General features: G+C 34.7%; 1 protein-coding gene and 1 long non-coding RNA gene across 3 annotated transcripts in view; one reads left to right on the forward strand and one right to left on the reverse strand.

Moving 5' to 3' along the window:
- The window catches only part of LOC143237071 (cell adhesion molecule Dscam1-like), a 67,860-nt gene that overhangs the window by 12,717 nt on the left and 29,254 nt on the right, over positions 1 to 25,889 (forward strand). The window lies entirely within an intron of this gene.
- LOC143238532 (uncharacterized) lies at positions 1,838 to 5,967 on the reverse strand. Its single transcript, XR_013020628.1, has 3 exons — positions 5,627 to 5,967; positions 5,184 to 5,321; positions 1,838 to 3,784 (listed from the first exon to the last, which is right to left on the reverse strand). It is a non-coding gene; the product is annotated as an uncharacterized LOC143238532 (long non-coding RNA).

A 25,889-nucleotide genomic window follows, 5' to 3' on the forward strand; every position in this document is an offset into this window, starting at 1 on the left:
ATGTGTCTGGACTGTAGATAAAAGGGTACATGATTTCAATCCTACTGCTGCAAAATTGAAGCCATTAGTGCATTATAAGAGTAAAAGTCAAATCCGGGTATTCAATCAGATAAAATCTGCCCAAAAGATGAAAGACTAGCTGTCTTCTCTCCATTATACCAGTTCAAAATTAAAGATGGTTATTTGTAAAAAGTCATTTTGGAGATTTGCGTGAAAGTTTAAAACAAAAAAAAAAAGACACGAGAAGTAAAGATTTATCACCTGTGAAAAGCTGACACAAATTTTTAAAGATAAGTTACTTTTCCACTGATATTTGTATATATACGTTACAAAGATTAGTGTGCCTTTAGTACATTGTTTTTGTTTTTGGGATTATGTGTGGTACTTTTAACCTGTTATGTTTATAAATACGATGCCCTTCTGTCCCACTATTTTAATTTCGATAATGATCTTCTGTACGAAGAAAATATTGTAACTGTCATATATTGTTATATACTAATGCTAATAATGGAGTGATAGCAATTTTGGACGCAAATGTGAAACCCTTCTGTCTCACTATTTTAGTTTTGAGATTGACCAATTTTTAACGAAACAGATAGCTTTCGTTTCTTTCTCTATAATGCAAAAAAAATAATAGTGACCTGATTAGTTAATACAATGTTTCGAATACAAATTAACAATAGACATGGGCCAGTACACTAGGAGTGGAAGGGAAAATCGTGACCTGAGTTTGGGCGGAACTAACTTGGAAAAATAATAGACCATCTTAGGAACGTGTATTGATAAATCAACGCCCATTCGTATATGTTAACTATAACACACTGTTTGGTATAAAATCTCTTAGGAAAAAGGTTGTTCTGGTTGTCATTCATATTCTTCTAAGGAGGTGATACACCTCAAAAGATCACCAACATATCCACCGACATCTAATTACTTCCATGATCTACTCCTATCTGTTTTTAAATGTCTTGTAAATACGTTTGTTAGCCCTTATCGCAGTTAAGTATAATAAGCATTCGAATTAATTTAGTCTGCTTTTAAGTGAATGCCAACATATACTAAACACGTCGTATTTAAGCCTAACATAGAATAATGTGTTCACTTGATAATTAGATTACTACTTTCCTCACATGCTAGTTAAGACACGTTTAAAATTCTTTTAAAAAATTGTTATTTTAATATTGCCCGCTACACTATGATTTGAGTATTTGGTTTTACACAAAAAGCTAAAAAAACCGTATAGTTTGCGTTTTAAAAATCATAAGGTAGACTGGTAACAAATACAAACTGCATTGTGCTACAAAACGGTTTTATCAAAAAATTAGCAAGAAACAAACCTAGTTATTAAAATTAATTTTTCCTCATTATGAAACAAGCTGTGATATAATAAGTTAAATTTCATGATAAAGTGATATATTTGGTTTGTTTTGAATTTCGCGCAAAGCTACTCGAGAGCTATCTGCGCTAGCCGTCCCTAATTTAGCAGTGTAAGACTAAAGGGAAAGCATCTAGTTATCACCACCCACCGCCAACTTTTGAACTCCTCATTTACCAACAGATAGTTGAATTGATAATCACATTATAACGCCCCTACGGCTGAAAGGGCGAGCATGTTTGGTGTGACGGGTATTCGAACCAGCAATCCTCAGATTACGAGTCGAGTGCCTTAACCCACCTGCCCATGCCGAGTCAAGTAATATATGTTAAAGCTTAGTGACATTCAAGAGTAATATATGATTTGTAATGTAAACATAGGAAATTTATAGTTGAGAATATCATATAAATCGTGAGCTAAGAGTTTACACTTAAACTCTTAAAAAATGTTTATTTTACATTATGCTATCTTGATTGTTGCCAAGAAATAATCAGAGAGCATATTTTTGTTGCTCAACATCAAATAATTACATCTACATGTAAATGAATAAATAAGTTAAACATGAGACTTGCATGTCTTTAAAGAGACTAAAGGATAACATAATTGGTATATTTACCAAAGGTCAGGGCAGGATTTTGAAACGTGATTCTGTTCAGGCAGATGCTCAATCACAAACTCCCCAACTGTCAGTTTTTCACTTAAGTTACAAAAAGAAACATGAAGCATAGATTTATTAACTATGACAATCGGCTTACAAATTTCCTGGATGTTCTTTTCTTATTGATAATGTAAAATTAAATTTCTGTCTTTATACATTTAATTCAATAGTTAGGATATTGACCTTAACATTTAGGTCAATGTGTTTTGTTTGTTTTGTTTTTGTCTGGACAAATGAAAACTGAAGTTAGGACTCGTTAATTTATATCTTTAATACAATACGTTTAATTTAAATTTGTACAGTTTAAGCTGCATGTTATATAAACAGATTTTTTATCTTTGTTAGAATTATTTTATTTTAGCCTGCAGGCATCTGTGTGTCTTAAGCACAGGAAGATTTTAGAAGGCTTTGGCTACCTTTCGCTTTAATGAAAATATGCTTTTAGAATGTTCCCACCTATACTGCCCCCATGGAATAGAAAAGCCGCTAGGGCTACTGTCTTTAGAATTACCCGCATACTATTGCAGTGATCAGCTATTGTTGTGTTTTATAAGGTGGAACTGAGGCAGAAAAGACAAAACTCATTGAAGCAGAATCACCTTTAGGAAGACATTGAAGAGTTTTCTTCCCGATTCTAGAGACATCGACTGAATGGCTTTGCTGTGGTTCCTCATGAATGTTTAAGGTATAACAGAGATCGGTAGTTGCTGGACGATTTGTGTAGGCCATTCAGTGTAAGAAAGTAAAGGTTGTTTGTCTAGAAGTTTATTTTGCTCGGAACGTGCTCTTCAGCCCTCTACCATACTTTCTGAAGAATAACACTCCGTTACGGCTGTTTCCTGATTTTCAGGGAGTCTATTCTCACGAGGAGACAAGGGCATTCTGGTTGCTCGTGCTCAAGTTCCCCCTAAGGAGCGTGAAATGACGGAGTCTTCTATTGCTTTGCTGTCTTTTCCTTCTTATCGCCATCTGTTAGTCCTAGTGGTATCAACGAACAAAAGTGCACTGGTTTGTTCACTCCGTAACAAAACATATCTGTTGCAGTAGTTTTCTTCAAGTGAAACCAAGCATTATCAATAGCCTCATAAGAACTGCTCAGGACTTTAGTGTCTATAGGCTTTAAACGTATAGTAGCTTGCAAACTCAATCATGTAAATAACATGAACGTTTTTTTTATGTTTGCAAAGAACAGTAAAACGTTGAACCGTATAGAACAATCTGTATCAGTGAAGTTAGTTCAATAGTCAGGCATTCTGGAAATCCAGTATTTTTTTGCTTCTTAGCTGTATATCGAGCTCGGTCACACGATTAGACTTTATGTTCTTTACCTTGATTTCCCTTACCACCACAAAGTGAATTTAACTGAAGGCTCTAAACATTACCCCTACACAAAATAATAATGCATAATGATGAGAAACCTGTTTTAAATATAATTGTGGTTGTATTTTTCTTGATTGGGTTTATTATGTGTAAACTCTTCCATCCAGACATGATTCTGTGTAATTCTTGTTGGTGGGTTTGAACGCAAAACACTGAGAAAAAATGTTTTATTTTGATGGCATAGGAAAGGATCCGTAGATCCGGTGTTTGTGTCTAATGCAAGTGCAGTTATTAACTTTCGTAGCATCTCCTCTTTTCACAAACAACTAGGTACTGTATTAACTAGTTCCGTATGCTTTGTGAAACCATTGAGCGTTGGTAATTCGTTTAAGGTGGTTCTGGTTCTTTGTTCAACGTTGAACTCCAAGTTTCTAGAACAATACAAGAGAAGTAAAAGAAACAAAGTTCAGTAAGCGATTGAACAGAAAATGAGTTTGTATTTATTTATTCAACATACTCAACGACCTTCATGTTTGAAATAATTGTAGGGAAAGGAAACACTCAATTTTCATTTTTACTTGTTGAATTACTAAGTTATTTCTATATTATACGTTAGGCATCTGCCACGTGCTTAAGACACTCGACTTGTAATCTGAGGATCATAGGTTTGAATCCCCGTCACATCAAACATGCTCGTTCTCTCAACTCTGAAAGCGTTATAATGTGACGGTCAATTCCATTATTCGTTGGTAAAAGAGTAACCCAAGAGTTGGCGGTTGGTAGCGATGACTAACTGCCTTCCCTCTAGTCTTATACTGCTAAATTATTTTTATTACATCTGTATCTGCGCAAAGTCGTTTTGTTTCTTTTTAATCTAAGATAACCATCTCTTGTACTGTACTAATCTGTTGGTTTGACAACGTAGATGTTGTGTGACTTCAAGATATTATCCAGGATATAATCTGTATTTAATTATATCAGTCCTAATCTTTCCCGAGTGTCGTGAATTTGAACTCTTGTCGCACCAAACATGCTCGCTCTTTTAGCCGTGGGAGCGTTATTATGGCACGGTCAATCCCACTATTCGCTGTTAAAAGAGAACGAAAAGAATTTTACACACCTTATAAATTGCACATTTTATTCTTAAGCAACTATCTATTTTGATGATTCATATCGATGACGATACATGAATTTATTTTTCTTCTAATATCAACAATAATGACACTGCATTAGTCGTCAAATTTGCCTTCGTACTGACTTTTGCTACCAGTAAAGTTTTTGTGCCACTTGACTGAACAAAGACCGGATCCTGGCCAGTTCAGCGTCACTTTACCCACATTTTCACAGTACTACTACCAACAGGAGGGACGCTTCACACCTTGCCAGATCACGTGACCTTCACTAAACCATAAAGTGCTAGGTGGGCTTTGTGGCGGATGTGGCAGCATATTCATGCTACTTTCTCAACTTTCAGTGCTTTCCATAATTTACCAGTGAAAAATACGAAAATAGCGTCCTTTTGAAAATAAAAGCAGTTTACCCGTGTCTGTTAGTGTGATTACTAGTTTGTTTACTTTCTGTATTTTCTCAGTTAAGCATAGAAAATTCGAGTCATGAAAACTAATTTTAAAAAATTACAAAAAGGAATTGACTTTTAGTCTCTTAAAACATAAAACAGAACAGAATTTAAAACGAAGTAAATGATCTCACGAAAATATAATAAACTTATAAAGTACGATTACATCTTAAAAAGCTACACATAAAACAATGTATTTTATCAACCATTGGGATCAAACCCAAAATATTATCATAATAAGCCGTAAAGTTTACCATTAACCAGAGAGAGGCATCTTTGTTTTAGTTCTTTTGGCGGAAAGTAACAAAATGGGCTATAAAACCTCTGTTATTCTTGGAGAGCCGAACCACGGATTTTATCGTCTAACGTCCGACGATTTACCACCAACACACCTGGGGAACGGGAGACATCAATAAAGTTACCATAATTGTGGGTATCAAGAGTTTTTTTTTATATTTGTGTTCAGTTACTTTTGATAAAGTGTAAAGGTAAGCAACATCATTTAATATTTAAAGATAGGGAATGGAAAATATGGGTGTTGCACAGGGGCAGTCTGGGCTAGGAGAGTTTTCATTCAAAGAATTAATTAGGAAAAGCGCTCGACATTCAGAATTCATGATAATACTTTACAGATACTAGTTTACGAAACGAAGAATAAATCGTTTTGCAGTACCCCCAAAACAGTCTGTCCACACACCTTCAATTCTTTCGATCAACGACCTGAGAAACGCTTGTAATCGGAGAAGTCAAGTTGAAGTTTCCTTCACAACTGTTTGTAATCGCACCTTACCTGTTGGGTTTGGCGTTAACTTTTCGCCATTCTTTTCTCGAGCGGCAATTGTAACTGTGTAACTAAACCAGATGGCACACCAGCTATACCGTAATTTGACAGATGGTGTCTGCTCACGAAATATGAGAACGTCCGGTAAATATAACCGTGGAAAGCCAAGTAGGGTTTAACTTCATAACTCTTGTAGAATAGGGGAATATGACAAGTGTTAAATAAAAATTTGATTCAAATTAGATGTGATAAACACTTGAGTTATATTTTTCACAGATTTAGCAGAACAATAAAACCTCTTCTCCCCCCCCCCCAGCTCTGCACTAAACTTCGTGAAGGCCTTTTCTGTGACATTCTAATATCAAAATAGCGTTGGATGTCATAAGTTTAACATAGGTGAATGAGAAAAACTCCTTAAAGAATGACGACAAATATCGCGAAACTTATTCAAATTATTTATAACTATGCTGAATTCTTACTCCTTCATGGCAGTTTTAATTAACTGCAAAATTACGAAAATAACTATGAATTCTGAAACGTTCAATGGCCGTGGTATTATACACAGAAAAGTCAAGTTTTTCGACGCCGTTTGTAGTTTGTTCTGATCACCAAGAATTATTTAAATAGTGCAGATTAATAAACATGGAAAAATAAATATTTAAATATCTAAACGAAATGAGGCCCTAATTAGATGATGTAAAATTACAAAACTAGTTTATCCATAGTATCAGCTGCGTGTGTGAAATACTGGCTACATATCGGATCTGATATGGAAATAGTACAATGCTAAAATAACCTCACATTACAAATTTAGGACAATAACATCTCGCATAAATAAATGTCTTAATAGGAAGCTTGAATTTTAAAACATTGCTTATTGTATGTTGCTAAATTACATAGAGTTGTACTGCAAGTTTGTTTGAGAAATTAAAAATTAAGTTTGGTTTGGTTTCTTAATTTCGCGCAAAGATACACGAGAGCTATCTGCGCTAGCCATCCCTAATTTAGCAGTATAAGACTAGAGGGAAGGCAGTTAGTCATCGCTACCAACCGCCAACTCTTGGGTTACTCTTTTACCAACGAATAATGGGATTGACTTAACACTATAACGCACACACGGCTGAAAGGGCAAACATGTTTGGTGCGACAGGAATTCGAACCCGCGACCCTCGGGAAAGATTAAAACTGGTATAATTAAATACAGATTATCCCCTCGATAATATCTTGAAATCACACAATATCTATGTTGTCAAACCATAGATTAGTACAGTACAAGCGATGGCTGTCTTAGATTAAGAAAAACAACAACTTTGGACAGATACAGATATGATAAAAAATAACTGAAATGTAATAATCTGGGATTTGTAGCTAATCTTATTAAAAAATTAAAATTATAAAACTATTGTCAAAGTCTAATGACGTATAAATATTTCTTGATGCCTAACGTGTGGTTTGAATTTCGCGAAAAGTTACACGAGGGCTATATGCGCTAGCCGTCTCTAATTTAGTAGTGTAAGACTAGAGGGTAGGTAGCTAGTCATCACTACCCATTGCCAACTCTTGGGCTACTCTTTAACCAACGAATAATGGAATTGACCGTCACATTATAACGCTTTCAGAATTGAGAGAACGAGCATGTTTGATGTGACGGGGATTCAAACCTATGATCCTCAGATTACAAGTCGAGTGTCTTAAGCACGTGGCAGATGCCTAACGTATAATATAGAAATAACTTAGTAATTCAACAAGTAAAAATGAAAATTGAGTGTTTCCTTTCCCTACAATTATTTCAAACATGAAGGTCGTTGAGTATGTTGAATAAATAAATACAAACTCATTTTCTGTTCAATCGCTTACTGAACTTTGTGTCTTTTACTTCTCTTGTATTGTTCTAGAAACTTGGAGTTCAGCGTTGAACAAAGAACCAGAACCACCTTAAACGAATTACCAACGCTCAATGGTTTCACAAAGCATACGGAACTAGTTAATACAGTACCTAGTTGTTTGTGAAAAGAGGAGATGCTACGAAAGTTAATAACTGCACTTGCATTAGACACAAACACCGGATCTACGGATCCTTTCCTATGGCATCAAAATAAAACATTTTTTCTCAGTGTTTTGCGTTCAAACCCTCGAGTAGCTTTGTGCGAAATTCAAAAAAACAAACAAACTATTCTTGAGAAAGAAGACCAATATAAACATGAAAACTATGTCATTTTGCTTTCTGTCTAGGTGTGTGCGTATAATGTTTTCTACGGTTTGTGGAGGAAACTTATTGATGTTGGTGAAGTATTGTTTTATTTTGTCTAATTCATCGTTAATTTTATCTGGTGAGCATAGTTTTATGGCTGTGTTTATTTGGTTTCTTAGTATGTTGAGTTTTAGAACACATACTTAATTTTTTCAATCACTTTAACTCTGTACATCCCAACATCAACTTCACATGTGAACAGGAAGAAAACAATCAAATATCATTTCTTAACCTCAAAATTACAAGAACTGATACACAATTTCAAACAGAAATCCACCGAAAAATCACCCATACTGGACGATACATTCCTTGGGACTCAGCACATGAAACAAAACAAAAACTCAACATACTAAGAAACCAAATAAACACAGCCATAAAACTATGCTCACCAGATAAAATTAACGATGAATTAGACAAAATAAAACAATACTTCACCAACATCAATAAGTTTCCTCCACAAACCGTAGAAAACATTATACGCACACACCTAGACAGAAAGCAAAATCAACCAACTAAAGTAAATACAGCTCACGAATCAAAAAACTATGTCATTGTTTTACTTCACGTAAACATAGGTTTATCATGTAATGATAAAAGTATCTGTATTCCACCTTCAACCATTAGTTGTCGACAATTCTTTTCACGTGACTAGATCCACGCTTCTAGCTCCAATGTGGGTGTTAATTTTTCACTGTAGCACACGTTTCTCTTAGCGATTTTACCTAAATGGATATTGGCGTTATTTTAAAGATCGGTGTTTCCACAAGAACAACCTTCCTACAAAAATTGTGGCCTACTCTTCATATATTTGTATGCTAAAATTCTAACAGAAGATGCTTTTTTTTAGGGTAATGCACATACCCGACGGGGTAGCCACATAGAAACAGTAGAAGAAATGCCATTAATTTCTGTTGAAGACCATTGAAACGAATTATTAACGTTCATCGCCTGCAATTTAAGAAACGAAACAATTCGAAAATACGGAAAAAAGAAATGTCACACACCAGCGGTTGCACAAAAGAAACGAAGTGTGTTAGAAGCTATATTGAGGATGGTGAACACACATGAGGTTTTGTTTGCTTTTTTTTTGTCCATTGTGAGGCTTGACTGAAAGCGGTACACGGGCCATTTCCCTTAGTAAACCGCTGCTACTGCTTTTCAGAATTGTAGAACAGTTAGCTGGTCAAATCATACACAGTGATATAATTCATTTTCATACTCTAGCCTATGGCAGTGTTTTCAAACTACCATCGCTGAAAATTGGTCCGGTTAAAATAGTTTTGTAGTTTATATATACAGTGACAACCAGTTCTTTACACTTAAGTACGCATGATTGATGCTTTGCGTAGTAGAACGTTAAGTTTTTACTTATTTTTTAAAGGACTATCCTGATATTCTTGAATTCCTTTTAAGCATTAAAGAGTGCGAAGTTTTTCAGGTTACATCACAAAATATCTTCCAGCAAGTAACAGAAATATCGTTCTTTTTTCTGTAATTGCAATGAATTATTTTACTTTTGTGCTGTTGTTCAAATTTAATGCTACTAAAAATTCTGAAATTAGTTCCAAAAACATGCAGTTTTTCTACTTTACAAACCTTGATTTTTTTATTAAGTTTAAGTTTTTGTGTGGAAGGATTTACCATAACAGAAAATACTCTTTTGTAAATAAACATTCCAGGTTTCCTGGAAAGCCTACTCTTCTTAAAGTTTTTAGAAAACACTTTAAACGATTATCATCCGAGACTGAATGAAATGATTTTAGGCTTGAACTGGGTATGATTTCATAGTGTACGACGTTATTTGACGACCCTCAACAAATGCGAGAAATATGTACACATCTCTCTCTCTCGGGATTTGGGTATCATGTGTTCGTATCCTGGAGGGTCAAGTTCTCTTTGACCTTATACAATCATTTTGGGTTTATTTGTTTTTGAATTTCGCGCAAAGCTACACATGGGCGATCTGCGCTAGCCATCCCTAATTTTGCAGTGTAAGACTAGAGGGAAGGCAACTAGTCATCACCACCCACCGCTAACTCTTGGACTACTCTTTACCAACGAATTGCAGGATTGATCGTCACATCATAACGCCCTCATGGCTGAAAGGGCTAGCATGTTTTGTGTGACTGGGATTCGAACCCGCGACCTTTGTGTTACGAGACGAGCTTCTTTCGGCCTGACCATGCCGGGCGTTGCTATTAAGTATAAAGTAAAACAAACAACTGTCAGTGCTTTCAACACGAGTATTGAAAACCGATTTCTAGCAGGATAAGTCCACAGACATATCATTTTGTCACTAAAGAGACAGAAGGGCTAATGTTATTACAGACAATATGATCAAAATTAACCAGTTATCTTTGTTGAATGTAAACTATCAGTTTTGTTTTATTGTTTCTACCAATCTTATATAAAATTATGTCAGTCAAGTCAGTAAGATCACTGACTAAAAACACTTTGCCTGTTGTTTAAAATATTACTCGAATTATGCGGACACAAGAAAAAAAGTACTGCTCGTTATCACATTGAATGTGACAGCGAGTAATCTAAATGTTTTGAGGAGTAGAAGAAATGTGAAGAAAAAACGGACAAATTTTACAGAAAATAGTTGTCAAAGAAAGACAGGGGAATTCCTTTTTTTTTGTTATAAAATAATGGTGGAAATACTGCTCTATGCTCTAACTGAAAGTAAAGATTATCTTCCAGGATTATGTTCTTTGTTTTTGGTTTCAACAATGACCAGACCAACATGATAACATTTCCAGATTTACATCACACACTTAAGTAACATTTGATAACAAGAATACAATAACAATGTAATATTTTTGAATCGTAGTAAGTCTCATGTATTTTGTGGGAAAATGATGAATGTATACGTTAAAATCCGCTTTTATGCTTTGTGGCACAGACATTACCTGTATATATATATACATCTGTACGTTGGAAGACTTAGAGCCCCGTTTGTCGAAGCTTAAGTTTGTAGCTAAAACCACAACTCCATTGTGTAAGACTTGAAAAAGGAATTCTACTAATCTCACTCCTCTCTCTCTCTCTGAGCCAGTTTTTCTTTTTTCCTTTTTTTTCACAAATTGAATCCTTTGAGAAAATGGTAGGTTTTATACATTAGTTCTAGCTATTATTGTACTATTTTCATTTTAAATATTTACATACTTATATATGTAGAAACGGCTCGTTTGGGTTGAGAAAATATTTTACGTAGAAGAGCGAACAACGTTTCGACCTTCTTCGGTCATCGTCAGGTTCACAAAGAAAGAAAGTAACTGACCTGAAGCTGACCACATATTTGGAAGGGGTTGTGTAACTGAGTGTCGGAATGTAGAGGGCGGTGTTAGATGTTTGAATATTTAATTTTATATTATTTATTTTATTATATTTAATATACGTATGAAGATGTTCCTTTATATTGGTTTATTTTGAGTTTAAGTTGTTGTATAAATAAGGCTTCTTTAATTTTGTCTTTGTTTATGTTTGTTTCTTTATTTAGTATTTGAGTGTTTTCTATGGTTATGTTGTGTTTATTTGACTTGCAGTGTTCGAAAACGTGTGAAGGTGACTTTTTATGTTCTTTGAATCTGGTTTCCATTTTTCTACTTGTTTCTCCAATATAGAAGTCGTGGCAGTTATCACATTGTATTTTATAAATAATGTTGGTGTGGTGTTTGTCAGTGTAGGTTTTACATAGTATAGATCTCAATATTGTGCCTGGTTTTTGAATAAATTTGGTATTAACTGGAATGTCATATTTTGTTACTAGTTTTTGCCAAGTGTTGATTATTTGTCTGCAGATGTCAGGAATATATGGTATGCAGCAGTATATGGTTTCGTGATTTTTTGATTCGTGAGATATATTTACTTTTATTGGTTGATTTTGCTTTCTGTCTATGTGTGTGCGTATAATGTTTTCTACGGTTTGTGGAGGAAACTTATTGATGTTCATGAAGTATTGTTTTATTTTGTCTAATTCATCGTTAATTTTATCTGGTGAGCAGAGTTTTATGGCTATGTTTATTTGGTTTCTTAGTATGTTGAGTTTTTGTTTTGTTTCATGTGCTGAGTCCCAAGAAATGTATAGCCCAGTATGGGTGATTTTTCGGTGGATTACTGTTTTAAATCCCGCAACCGTGTCATCTACATATCTGTACCAGTATAGTGGTAAATGTAATGCTGTGTTAATTGCTGGTGTTTCAACTTGTGTCATAAAAATATTGGCTAGAACTGGTGATACTGGGTTGCCCATGCTTAGGCCATTTGTTTGTATGTGGTTGTGGTTGTTGAACATGAAGTTTGTGTTTATCGTGGTGATTCTATGAGAGTTGCTGGAAATGTCTATAGTTGGGTTAAGGTTTCGGATATAGAGTTCTAAGGATATCTTGTAGGCTTCAGTGGTTGGAACTTCTGTAAAGAGGGATATAACATACTTATTCATACGTTATAGCTTCATACATGTCGTATAAACATTCCAATATCCATGATTTGTATGCGTATTTTTCTCAGGTAACAATACTTTACAATCATTAAACTTTCCAAAATGCATTATTTTCGTTTGTGACTTCGCTACACTAGTGGTTAGCACGCCGATCCGTCAGATCTAAATATTAGTTTCCATGTGTCTCAAAAATTACACTCTATATTTTGGGGCCGTGAGTAAGTTACAAGAGTGACAGTCAGATTCCACAATTCCATAAGAGTAGCCCAACAGTTGATGGTTTGTGCTTTGACTAGCTGCATTCCTTCTAATTTATATAGTTCATAATTAAATACAAATTTGTGTGACCTGGCACAAATATCCAAAACAATAAACATTTGATTTTGTGCATGCTAATTTATAGAAATAAATGCTCTAAAGTTTACTAAAGGCTTACAATATTTTACTTTTCACTCATGTAATAAAAGAAAGTGACTAATATAAAAAAAGCCTTTCTGCTGCAGCTACTTTTAGTCGTAAGCTGTATTTAAATATCTTTAACTTTAAGAAAAGTTCAGGATTGTATAAAACTCTGTGATTAACAGATATAATCTCAAAAGAATAATCTAGTAAAATGTTTTGTGTTCAGCTTATGTAAACAGTGTTGACGTAGTTGGGTGTATTATAAAACTGTAAACCTCTCAAGTACTATCTCCTTATACAGTGCACCAATGATCTGGATTAAATGACCTCTAACCCGTAAATATGTCAGGATTTGGTGAAGATAAAAAGTTTTTAATGCACTTCTTTTTTCTTTATTAATCGCATACGTTTAAATAAATCCTTCTTTTCAAGCAGTTGATGTTGATGTCTTAAACAAAGAGCTAAGGACTGTCACTAGATAACCGCCATATGTTTAAATCCTCACGTCGAATAATTTTGTGGGTTAGTTCTCCAACGGCTTAGTTGGGGTTTGATGGCTTTCGAAGATAAGACTCATACTGAATTGAATTTTCACAAACCACAAACCATGTGTGAAAGCTGTGGGGTGCCTTTTAAGCTGCTTAGGGCTCAGAAGATAGAGTTTGTGTTGTTCTAGTTGAGCTCCACACCCAAGAGTGTATATTTATGTCTTTCTTCTCCAATCACCATTTATATTATTTCCTTATTGACTTCCCCCGAGTTTCTTTGTTCAACTGTCTCTCTGGTAAGAATGACGACATCTGATAAAATGTTTTTAATCTTCTCCCACCACCAAGATGCATAACAGCTAGACTTGCAAGACGCAACGATACCAAAGTTAATATCATTTAGTGAGATTCTTTTATAGAGAATATCTTGTGTGGTATACCAATATTTAAAAGTTGGTAAAGAAGTGCGTTTAGAGAGGAAAAACGACGTGCAGAAAATGTATATGGATTATTTATGTGATAAGCACAACTGCAAAAATTAGCTATCCCGTGCTTTGCCTATATTAAGTATCGAAATCCGAATTTTACTGTTATAAGCAACCCGAATTACAGCTGAGTCACCGGATAGGTTAAGTAATTACACGTGCAATCTCAATAAAATAGAAAACCTTTTTATACATACTAAAAACGCAGTCAACTGATAATTTAATGTTACGAAAATAGATGATTTTTCGTTTTTGCATTATAACAAGAATAAAGCCAATAAAGGTTGTAATATTTTACTATTCTATTTCGTGTGTTTTTCTTATAGCAAAGCAACATCGAGCTATCTGCTGAGCCCGAGTGGAATCAAACCCCCATTTTAGCATTGTAAATCCGTACACTTACCGCTGTGCTAGAGGGGGCTGTTCTATTGATTTGTGGAATCTGTTGCATGTTGATCTGTATTTAACCTTGTTAATAATTCTTTAATATCTTCTGTGAATTGATATACTTATCATATAAGACATATTAATAGTCTGTAGGAATTATAATTTTGAAGTGCTTTACGTGTTAAGGCCCGGCATGGCCTAGCGCGTAAGGCGTGCGACTCGTAATCCGAGGGTCGCGGGTTCGCATCCCCGTCGCGCCAAACATGCTCGCCCTTTCAGCCGTGGGAGCGTTATAATGTTACGGTCAATCTCACTATTCGTTGTTAAAAGAGTAGCCCAAGAGTTGGCGGTGGGTGGTGATGACTAGCTGCCTTCCCTCTAGTCTTACACTGCTAAATTAGGGACGGCTACCACAGATAGCCCTCGAGTAGCTTTGTGCGAAATTCCCAAACAAACAAAAGCTTTACGTGTTATTTTATATTTCCTTTTTACTTCGTTCCTTCCAGCTGAGAAACAAAACAACCTCCAATACATAGACTTTCTTTACATTTCGGCTTAACCTCTGATTATAACCTGATTATGTCTGACGTTCCGTTCCGTCAGAGTTGACTTGTAAAGTTAATCAATCAGTTTGCAATGAGTATATCGATAGATAGAGCATGATGAAGCAATGTATGATTTTCCAATTAAAAGAAACGCAGCATGGCCAGGTGGTTAAGGCACTCGACTCGTAATCTGAGGATCGCAGGTTCGAATCTCTGCCACACCAAACATCCTCATCCTTTCAGCCGTGAGGACGTTATAATGTGAATAACCCGAGGCGGTATTGAACTTGCATAAGGTATTAAAAATATTCGGTGGTTCAGGATCGATTTTAGAAAGTTTTGAAAAAAAAATTAAACATAATGTTTAACTGTTAAAAGTCACTTGATATCATTAACATCCCGCTTTGCCACTAGGGGTGATGTATAAGATACGGAAAGCTTACATTTGTTGTGTTTTTTGGGTGTAAAAAGATCCATCAGATTTAACTGCGATTTAATTTTTAATTAAGTTACAACTTGTGTGACAGTTGATAGAGTAAACTTACAAATGTTTGCTGTTTGCTAACAGAACGTTTTTCTAAAGGCAGTGTTTAGTTTCACGTCGGGTTCTCTTGTCAGTCGTTCTATTCCGTAAAACTGCTCTTCATTATGTAGTAATGAGATAAACAGTGTAGAAAATGATTGAAGACCTTAGAAAATAGCTTGTCAACATTTTAACCCTAACTAACGAGGACTACTGCTCAAACGTGGTCCTCATTATTGAAATAAATATGAACTTAATACACTGTACTTCTTGTTAAAGACATCGTGCGCTTAGGGGAAAGTCTTGAGTGTGTCAACTTACTCGCTGACTTAGTCTGTAAGGAAGTTCCTGTTTATAGGTACACTTATACAATCAAAGATTCCGTTAGACCACGATTATCTCCATGAGCCATGAGTAAATTTTGTTTTTAGCTTGCTTTTTGTGGTTGTTTTTAATGCTAATTTATTGTTAACTCTCAAGTGTTACCTTATCCAATTAGTAACCTTGTAAATAAAGAATTTAATTCATGATATATTTGTTGTTTGTTTCGGATTTCGGGCAAAAACTTCACGAGAGCAATCTACGCTAATCATACCTAATTTGGCAATGTAAGACGAGAGGAAAGGCAGCTAGTTATCACCAGCCACCGCCAACTTTTGGGCTACTCTTTTACTAACGAATATTTACATTCACTGTCACTTTATAATGCCCCCACGGCTGAAAAGACGAGCATATTTAGCGTGACGAGGGATCACTTTAACCACCTGGCTATGCCGAGCCCAAATGATATTACATACACGTGTGAGAGCACCGCTCTTGTGTACACTTTTTTCGTTATATTTATCTTGTTTCCCATGTCAAGTAATTGCTATTTGAGCACGGATCAATCGAGATAGTAAAGGAAGTTAGTTAAAAAAATGTTTTAAAATTTTGCCTACTATTAATTAACGGTGCACTGTGTTTATGTATTTTTTCTTTAACCATAATTCATTGGAGTTTGTTTTCATTTGTTTTTTTTAATTTCGCACAAAGCAGCTCGAGGGCTATCTGTGCTAGCCGTCCCTAATTTAGCAGTGTAAGACTAGAGGGAAGGCAGCTGGTCATCACCACACACCGCCAACTTTTGGGCTTCTCTTTTACCAACGAATAGTGGGACTGACCGTCACTTTATAACGCCCCCACGGCTGAAAAGGCGAGCATGTTTGGTGCGACCGGGATTCGAACCCGTGACCCTCAGATTACGAGTCGAACACCTTAACCCACCTGGCTATGCCAGGCCTTCACTGGAGTACTGATAGTATAAATGTTCAAAGAGTTTAATATATGTGCACTTTAAGCTATGGTGCTTTTGTGTAACGTAAGTTATTGTACATATTTATGTTACATACACAGGAAAGTTAAGCACTAAGAAACTGAATATTTTCCGGTTTTTTTATTTATTTCTTATTTCTGTGCAGTGTGTTACAATATGTATCTTTGGTTTTATCTTAAATTGGTCACTAATGGGTTTAAATTATCAGACCCTTTGGAGGATGTTCAGAGTTTTTTGTTTTACATTTTTATTATTTTACTCTTACATGAAGCGACATATTATTATTATTCCGTAAAGTTTTTATTTACACGGATTTTAAGCTATTGATTCAGCATTGGTAACTTACTTTAAAGAAAATTAATTTTTGCTATTCCATTCATGTTAACAGTTTATTTCTAGGACTAGAGTTATAAGCAGGAATTGCTGCTACAGTCTAGTCCATTTCTTCACAGACATTACTGTGTAATCACAGATACGGGCTGTGAGTAACTGGACTTTAAATATAAATACTACATTATACGATGTCATGGACCAGTTGTTCAAACAGTTTACCTCAAAACCTGCTCTTCTGAATTAAGTATTAACCTGTCTGCACTTCCGTAAAGCAAGGCACTGATCCAACTAACTAGGACAGTAAAAAAAATACATAAAAGAATTAGATGGTTAATAATAACAAGGTTTTTGTTCTTAAATATACTATAAGTAAATTACTAAATAGACATGGAGTTCTTTTCTCGTACTTCTGTTTTATCCCAAACTGACAAGTACCATTTTTAAACGATACGAATCCTCTAAGAGTTTTTTGTTTTTTGTACCACTGTGCTTTATGTTTCGAATATGAGGGCCCGGCATGGTCAAGTGGTTAAGGCGCTCGACTCGTAATTTGTGGATCGGGGTTCGATTCCTTGTCACACCTTTCAGCCGTGAGGGCGTTATAAAGTGACAGTCAATTCCACTATTCGTTGGTAAAAGAGTTGCCCAGCAGTTGAAGGTGGGTGATGATGACTAGCTGCCTTCCCTCTAGTCTTACACTGCTAAATTAGGGACGACTAGAGCAGATAGCCTTCGTGTAGCTTTGCGCGAAATTCAAAAAGAAGTAAACAAACAATAGGATATGAGACGCCAAAGAAAATAACATGCTTACCGAAACTAGGCGTCTTAAGAGTTACAAGGTAAACCTTTAATTAGTCTGCGCATTTACATTTAGTTGAGGTAATCGGGTGAGCACATTAATTCGAATTTTTATTAAAATACCTTCTATCTTATTACCCCAAAACTTTACTTCTAACGCACATTCGAAATGAAGGGGAACTGACAATAACGACATTCTTGTCGTTAATACCAATTTCTACCCTCTTGTTTACAAAATCAGGCCCATAGGAAAATGTTTAAAGAGTAGAGACGAGCTCACAGCTACAACCATTACTGATTTTTCCCTGTGCAAAATTATTATCTCCACAACCATTGTTGAACTGTTTTTGTTTTGTTTTTAGTTTCCACCTGATATTTGTTTTACGCGAAGGTATTCTTAGCTTCTAGTTGAATCTACGGCTGTGAGTCTTCGGATTTGCAATGCTAAAATCAGGTTCGATTTCTATCGGTGAACACAGAGAACAGCTCGATGTGGCTTTGCTATAACAAAAACACACCCACCCATACGTGCACAATTTAATTAGTGACTGATTAATAAGGTAATTAAAATCATGATATATTTATCTATATTAGAGCCAGTAAAGTGTAAACCTTCAACCACTGGTAAAGTTAGTTTTTAGTTTGCTCTTAGTAAAACTTTCTTTTGTACAAACGTAATGTTAAATCTTAAATTTGTGTGTGTATATATAGATATGACCGTACCAGTACAGTGCAGACTTATTTCGTCTTGTTTATGGATTTCCCGTTTCTAAGTAGTTAACGTTAAGCTACCTTGGAAGAGCCAACTTTGTTTTAAGAATAGCTTGAGTTGTAGCGTGACCAGTTGTGGGAGTTTATGTTGTTTGTTTTGCTTTTTTTCACTGTGCAGGTTTTCGCTGTGGTTGTTTGGTTCCATTGTAGTTCCCCCCTCAACCATTCGAAATTGCTCCAAATGGGTACTTTTGTGTCGTGAGATTACTTGTTCAATATAGGGCCGTGTTTCACATAAAGGAAGAGAGTCTTTACTTTAAATTTACAGCCTCTCAAGAAACGGTGAGTGATTTTTCAAGGTGATGTAAGCAACCCAAGAAAGAATGGTCAATAAATCAATTCCATTCCAGTAGGTTGACCATCTTGTGTACCTAATGGGTTCGGTAACTGAGACGTAAATAGCTGGTACTAGTAATATTTTTTAACCAAAACGGATGTTGTTTATTTAAGCAAGAAGTTACTGTAAAAAATCAGGAAACTGCTGACGAAATGAGTAAAGACACGTGACACCAACTCACTCAGAATGACCATAATAATCGCGTAAAGTTTATGAGCTCGATATTTTAATTGTGAAGTTTACCGGAATAGAACATTATTTTTGAAATCAAACAATTTAAAGTAAGGATATGGCTGAAATTTACACAGTTTATAATGTTAGGATATTATGTGTGTGTGTTTTCTTATAGCAAAACCACATCGGGCTATCTGCTAAGTCCACCGTGGAGAATCGAACTCCTGATAGGATATTATAAATGAAGCATTTTAAAACATTTTAAATTCAACATAATATTGGTTTTTTATCCGTATATGCTAGTTTCAATTTCGTTTGTAAGTGCAATTCTTTTCTAATTCTTTTAAACACAGAATTGCTACAATTAGGCGAGCTTTCTTAGATTTTGTGCATGGATTGTGAAACCAAGGGTTTATGGTTTATGTCGCTTGAATCGAAAATAAAAGGCGCTTCGCTCTTGAGGATGTGGGTGTGCTATAAAGACGACAGTCAAGTTCTATTTTTCTGTCAAATAAGACTAGTTCGAAATTTGTGATGGGTACTATTGACTTAACTACATTCCCTCTAGTCTTATCAGCTCAGATTTATAAACGGCTTGTGCAGCGAGCTCTGTATACAGCTTTGCACAAAAATTCTGAAACAACTGGACCTCAACTGTTTATTTCTGTGGTAACAATAAATAAGGCAGTGCTTTCCATTTACTGTACATAGTAATTGCTCTCTTAGTTTAGTGGCCAGTGTATTTTATTTACACTACTACTGTTTATTGTTTTGCTTTAGACTGTGTTTACGTAGCTGAATACTGTCCATACTTAATGTAAACAATATTTTTTTTCACAGTGCGTGTGTATATAATGACTGTTTCTTTAGAGTTTACTGCCATTGTTTATTATTTTTGTGCAGTCTGACTGATTATTAATTTTATTTCTGTTTTGTTGTCAAGTGCAAAGCTCATAAAAGTCCAACTGTTCTGTGCTTACAGTAGGAATAGTTATCCGAGTTTTATTTCATAATAAGCCCTCAACCTTAAAACTGAGCCACTGGAAGAATATTCTGCGACAAATTATTAACAAAAATAACAAGATGTACTTCAGAAGGTACCCCCAAAGTGTTCTGTTTCAAGAGACAAATATTTTAATTTATTGATTTTTGAGCTCATAATTCCTTGTGTATTGAAGTCTATGGAATGCATAATCTTCTCGTGATTCATAGCATACGCAAATTTTGCTGACATTACAAAATGCAACGTTAAGCGTCCCATATATGATGTTATTCTAATGCCTACTGACTGACTGACAGACAACATACTACTATACATTGTTTCGAATGGTTAAAACAGGTGAGCCTCTCCAAGCGGCTTTGGGCCATCTTTCTTGGAAATTACACTTTGCTTTTAAAGCCAGTTAACTATGTAATACATTTGCTGATATTAATGACTGGTTTCTTTTCGCAGTTTTTAGCATCTTTTCTGACATCTTCACACAGCTGTGACCAGTAGGATTCCTGAACCGGTCCGGTCTATCACCAATCGGATAGGGAGGGGGTTATATAGAAATGGCTGTAAATTCTACCGTGAAAAAATACCAAGACATTGATCTGATGGTCAGACTTTGAACTCTGGAGAGAGAAAAAATATTAACTCATTGATCTAGCACCGAAACTTCGAACCCATGAGAGATAACCCATAACACCTTCATAGTGTTAATTAACAACTTGCATTGTGAAAGAACAACATTTTCAAACTAAGTTTGACAAAACTGTTCCTGGATTGATATCAATTGTGGTTCAATCTACACTCATGTTTTCATTTCGTTAGAATTTGTCTTTGAGTTTTAGAAAATATCTTTATTGGTGTCGACAATTTCCAGAGTAATTTCTTCATGAATGAGTCAAAGAATATGCTAACATTTCCTTTTGTATATAAATATTATTATTTGTTTCTCGTCTACACAACAATTGTTTTCAATACCTTTTGTTTGTTTTTACTTTTAAAGCAAAGCCACATTGGGCTATTTGTTGTGTCCAAGACTGGGACACGAATCCTGCATTTTAAAGTTTTAAGGCCGTATACCTATTCCTGTCCCACCGGAAGGCCTTCGTTACTGTGCAATAGATTTAAACTGACTGTAGTTAAGACTAGAATTTCTTAGTTTTTAAGGTTATTACCATTATTTCAGTTCATCAAAGTTTCAGTACTTCTCTTCATAGGGTTACATCAATCAAACATAAGATAAAACTCTTTAATTTTGCGCTCCACGGTTAAAATAATTACCCGACAGTTCTGCAGAACTATGTAATTTAACATGTTGATATTCATCACGAAAGCTGTTTGTGAAATGAGGTTTCTTAGTTTTTCATTTTTCCTCTCGTCGTATTTGCTGAAAATTATATAAATTATGTTAAAACAGCGCCGCTACTGTTGTCAAAAGTCATTTTCATATTTCTGTTTCCTTTTTTTTTTTTCGTAACCGGTGAATGAAAAGCCTTTATAAAAAAGGTAAGATGACAAGAAAAGTGCTTTCGACTCCAGACAATCATGGAAAGCAATTTTGTCAAAGTATAATGTCACGACTTGTTCAAACGACCTTTATTATAGTTTAATGAACTTCATTATAGTTTCTTGGAAACTATAACGAACGGTTTTTGCATGTTTCTTGAAATATAACATCTCTGTACCGCTTATATTATAACTTAAAGATAAACTCATTAAATTTCTTCATACATCGCTATAAAATGCAAAACCTGAAACTTTGTATACGATACCAGAAAAAAAAAAAAACCAACAAAAGCCGAAAGCGTGTTGATAGATTCGTTCTTCTAATAATAGTAAAATAATCTATGCTTCCACCGTTATATATTTTAAATTATAATAAATAGTGCAGAATATAGTTTTTATACAATCCAATTTTTAATAAGTAGTGAAAAATATGTTTATTCTATAATTATACCCTAAATAAATATTCTCCCCTCCACCCCCATTGTCACAGCGGTATCTGCGGGCTCACACCGCTATAAACCGAGTTTAGATACCTGCGGTTGACAAAGCACAGATAGCTCATTGTGTAGCTTTGTGACTAATTTCAAACAATGGAACGTGAATGAATATTTCGATTTATTAACACTGAGAAAATTAACAGATTAAGTCACAATACTGGGTGGCAATAGTTTATAAAAAAAAACTACACAATTCACACTATTGTTTAGGAATTTCTGAAATGATATAAACCTAATACTTCTTCAGACGTTGTGAAATTGGGTAATTAAATATATGATTTCTATATGACCTAAGAGGCAATTGAATTTAAATCGGGGGGAGGGGTTGATTAAGTACAAGAAAATTCACGGAGAAAATATTTTAAAACTAAACTTTGGAATACCCAGATGCAAAGGTTCAGTCTTCGCAATAAGGTCAAGTGGGTTTTTTAACCCTCGACGTAACCAGTATCAAATGTAGTGTTATGTCTAGATGATTGATTGGAACAGTTTAACTGGAAGTCAGCATTAATCACTTTTGTCAACCACACTTCTGCCATAACCAACCATCTGGTCAGCTTTTGGAGACAGAATCCACATCTCACCACTCAGGGATTTAGAAGTGTTGAAATGTTGTATCCAAGGCTGCTATAGTCTATATGAAATTTGTTGAAAACTATAAGACTTACTTTTTGTATATCAGCGTGTACTGTGTGTCTGACCAAAACATTCTCCATGTGTACCGTATTAGTTGTTTATATTTCAGATGCTGAAATAGATAAATTCTGAAATAGCGCGGGAAAGCAGTTGCATGAGGTTTTGTTTATTTATTTTGTTTCTGTGGGGATACAGATTTAGGATACATAAATCACAAAATAATTTTACTGGAAAAACTGTTGTAAATTGTCGCTCGTACAAATAACAACAGAAAAACAATCTGGTAAGAAATTTCAGTCGTGCGTATGAAAAGTACTAAATATATTACATTGCGGCAAAACTTGGCTGAATCATCCTTGCAGAGTCATTGTTGTTCTCACTAGCGTGTAATGTATTTCTTTCAGTGTTTATTCTTCGTTAATGACGATTGCAAATTCTTTTGGCAACGTCAGACTTGAACTTAGCAAAGTAATTTTCTAACCCTTCTCGTGTGGCTCAGCAGTAAGTCTCTGGGCTTATAAAGATAAAAATTGGGTTCCGATATTCGTGGTGATCACAGCAAAGATAACCCACTGTATAGCTATATGCTTAATTAGAAAGAGTTCTCGGTGTTGCTCAAATAAATAACGTTTTTACTTAATACTGGCTGCACCCCCAGTGGCTCAGCGGTATGTCTGCGGACTTACAACGCTAAAAACCGGGTTTCGATACCCGTGGTGGGTAGAGTACAGATAGCCCATTGTGCAGCTTTGTGCTTAATTCAAAATAACAATAACTTCATACTAGAGAAAGCTGCTGTTTCCAGACTTTTTTTTAAGACATATCTTCGTTTGATTGCTAAAATACAGAGACACAAGTTTCTGTGACCATTAATTTAGTTTTGTTAATTGCTGTTTTAATTAGGGTGACAACATCATGTGTTACGATAATTAACTTTTTTTTTGTAATAATAAGGCTCAGATGCTTTCACTTCGTCCGACAGTTTTCAATTTGAACCATGCATAAATATTTAGTATTAGTTTTTGAAAATAGAAACTCATTATATTATTTCTATTTGAGTTTCTAAACAGTGAATTTATAACGTAATTAAAATGTGTTTATAGTTCAGGATGGCAAAGCTGTAGTATGAGTTTTATATGCATTTAATGTCTTTAGTATCTTATTTTTTTAATTTCGCGCAAGGCTACTCATGGGCTATCTACGCTAGCCATCCCTATTTTGGCAGTGTAAGACTAGAGGGAAGACAGCCATCACCACCCACCGCCAACTCTTGGGCTGCTCTTTTACCAACGAATAGTGAGATTGACTGTACCATTATAACGTCCCCACGGCTGAAAGGGCGAGCATCTTTGGTGCGACGGGAGTTCGAACCCACGATCCTCACATTACCCCACCTAGCCATACCGGGAGCTTTAGTAGCTTTTGTCCCGCTATGTTTGTATCGTGACTCTTATAATAAAAATCACAAAATTGAGTTCCCCGAAAAATATTACGTTATTTAAGAATTGTCAAAATTTCAGTCTGTTAAGCAAGAATTTTAAAAGAAAATGTAGATTCTACTGTTTCCAACTTACCGGTGTTTAAAACAAAGCGTGACTTTATTCACTGTAGGTCTCCAACACAACACAGAATGTTTGTTAGTTTTGTGAAGTTTCACACTGTAATTATGTTGCGTCACGCTCACGCTAAGAAACTTCGTACTCCTTGCTACTGGACTTTCGCATTCAGGGATGATTTTTTCATGTAAAAAAAAAAAAAGAGTTATAATTAATAAATATTAACAATTTTTGTTTCTATAACTTTCCACAAAGAAACAATAAAGGATATTTGCTGCCCTAACATATCAGTTTATTACATAAAAAAATTACTCGCGTTTGGCTACTTGCCAATTCTTGTAACGTATATATCAAGAAAATGTCACATTTTAAGTAATAGGTTTATCCTTCCACACAGAGAAAAAACAACCTATTTTACTCAACATAATTTTTATCTCTATTGGCCAAAAGTACAAATTAGCTTGCATAACATAATAAACTATGCCACACATAAAATAACGGAACCAATTTATTTTGTGATCAACCATCCGCTTCCAATAAGATCCTTTGTAAATTTACTTCGACTTCAACAGATTTAAGATACAGCGCATTTATTATTTTTCATAAACCATATTATTTTGTGTTTTAATTTCTGTCTGAAATAGCCCAAATGTTCAGCTTCTAATGACTAAGCGGTACGTTTAAAGATTATAACGTTAAAAACTGGGTTTCAAAAGGTCATAACAGAATAAAGCTATTGTGTAGCTTTGTACTTCATGACAAACAAATCCGAATGTTCAACATGTTTTGTTAAAAGATTGACCTACTGATTAAAATTCTCCTTATACCATACATTTATATAAGTTCTAAATGTAAGTAAACTATTAGTCTAGTTTCTAACGGGCGTAAGTAAAATAACCGTCTAACAAATAAATTCCTTCATATTATATGAGTTTACATTATCTGTAACTGCTAAATATTAGCCAGTCCGATAAGAATTTTGGAATTTCTTATTTATTACTTTAAATAATATAAAACTAATGCCAACTAAACCTTTTAATTAGTAATGCTTAAATAGCACGAAAAAAAAAAGATTTCAGATGCCCATTGAAAATGAGATAAAAAATCATATTTTGTTCAGAGTTGAGAAATTATTAATTCTGTGTATGTTATTGATACACACACACACATATATAAATCTGTGATAAGGAACTTAAATATATCAAAATTATGAAAAACTGTTGTATTGGTATTTAATTAACCTAAAAATAATTGTACATAAGATGTTTCAGCATATATTGAGCGAATGTTTACGATAAGAAATAATATATCAGACACACGTTTCTTTTTTTCTTTTCAAGGTTCAATAAAAGCGATAAACTTGTTCATATGTAACATCTGAAATATATTACTTTACAATATCTTTTATTTCAACTAATTCAATAATAATGTGATGTGATGGAAAATTAATATGACCATTTCATACTAACGACTAATTATCAAAGCTCGCCTACGAAATGTCAAGATTTATTTTTCAGTTATTACTTAGTTAAACTAACAAAATACATTGCGAGAATTCGTGTTTCGAATTACAAAGTTAGACAATAGACTATCTTTGTGTGAGTATCAAAACCCGGTGTTTATTCTTTTAAGCCCTCAGACCTACCGCTGAACCGCCGGAGGTATCTGTAACCTAACGAATTTTTTTCTTGTTTCTTTGTTTGTTTTTTTAATTTCGCGCAAAGCTACACGAAGTCTATCTGC

The sequence above is a fragment of the Tachypleus tridentatus genome, chromosome 13 (genome assembly GCF_004210375.1).
Source record: "Tachypleus tridentatus isolate NWPU-2018 chromosome 13, ASM421037v1, whole genome shotgun sequence".
In the NCBI taxonomy this organism is placed as follows: domain Eukaryota; kingdom Metazoa; phylum Arthropoda; class Merostomata; order Xiphosura; family Limulidae; genus Tachypleus; species Tachypleus tridentatus.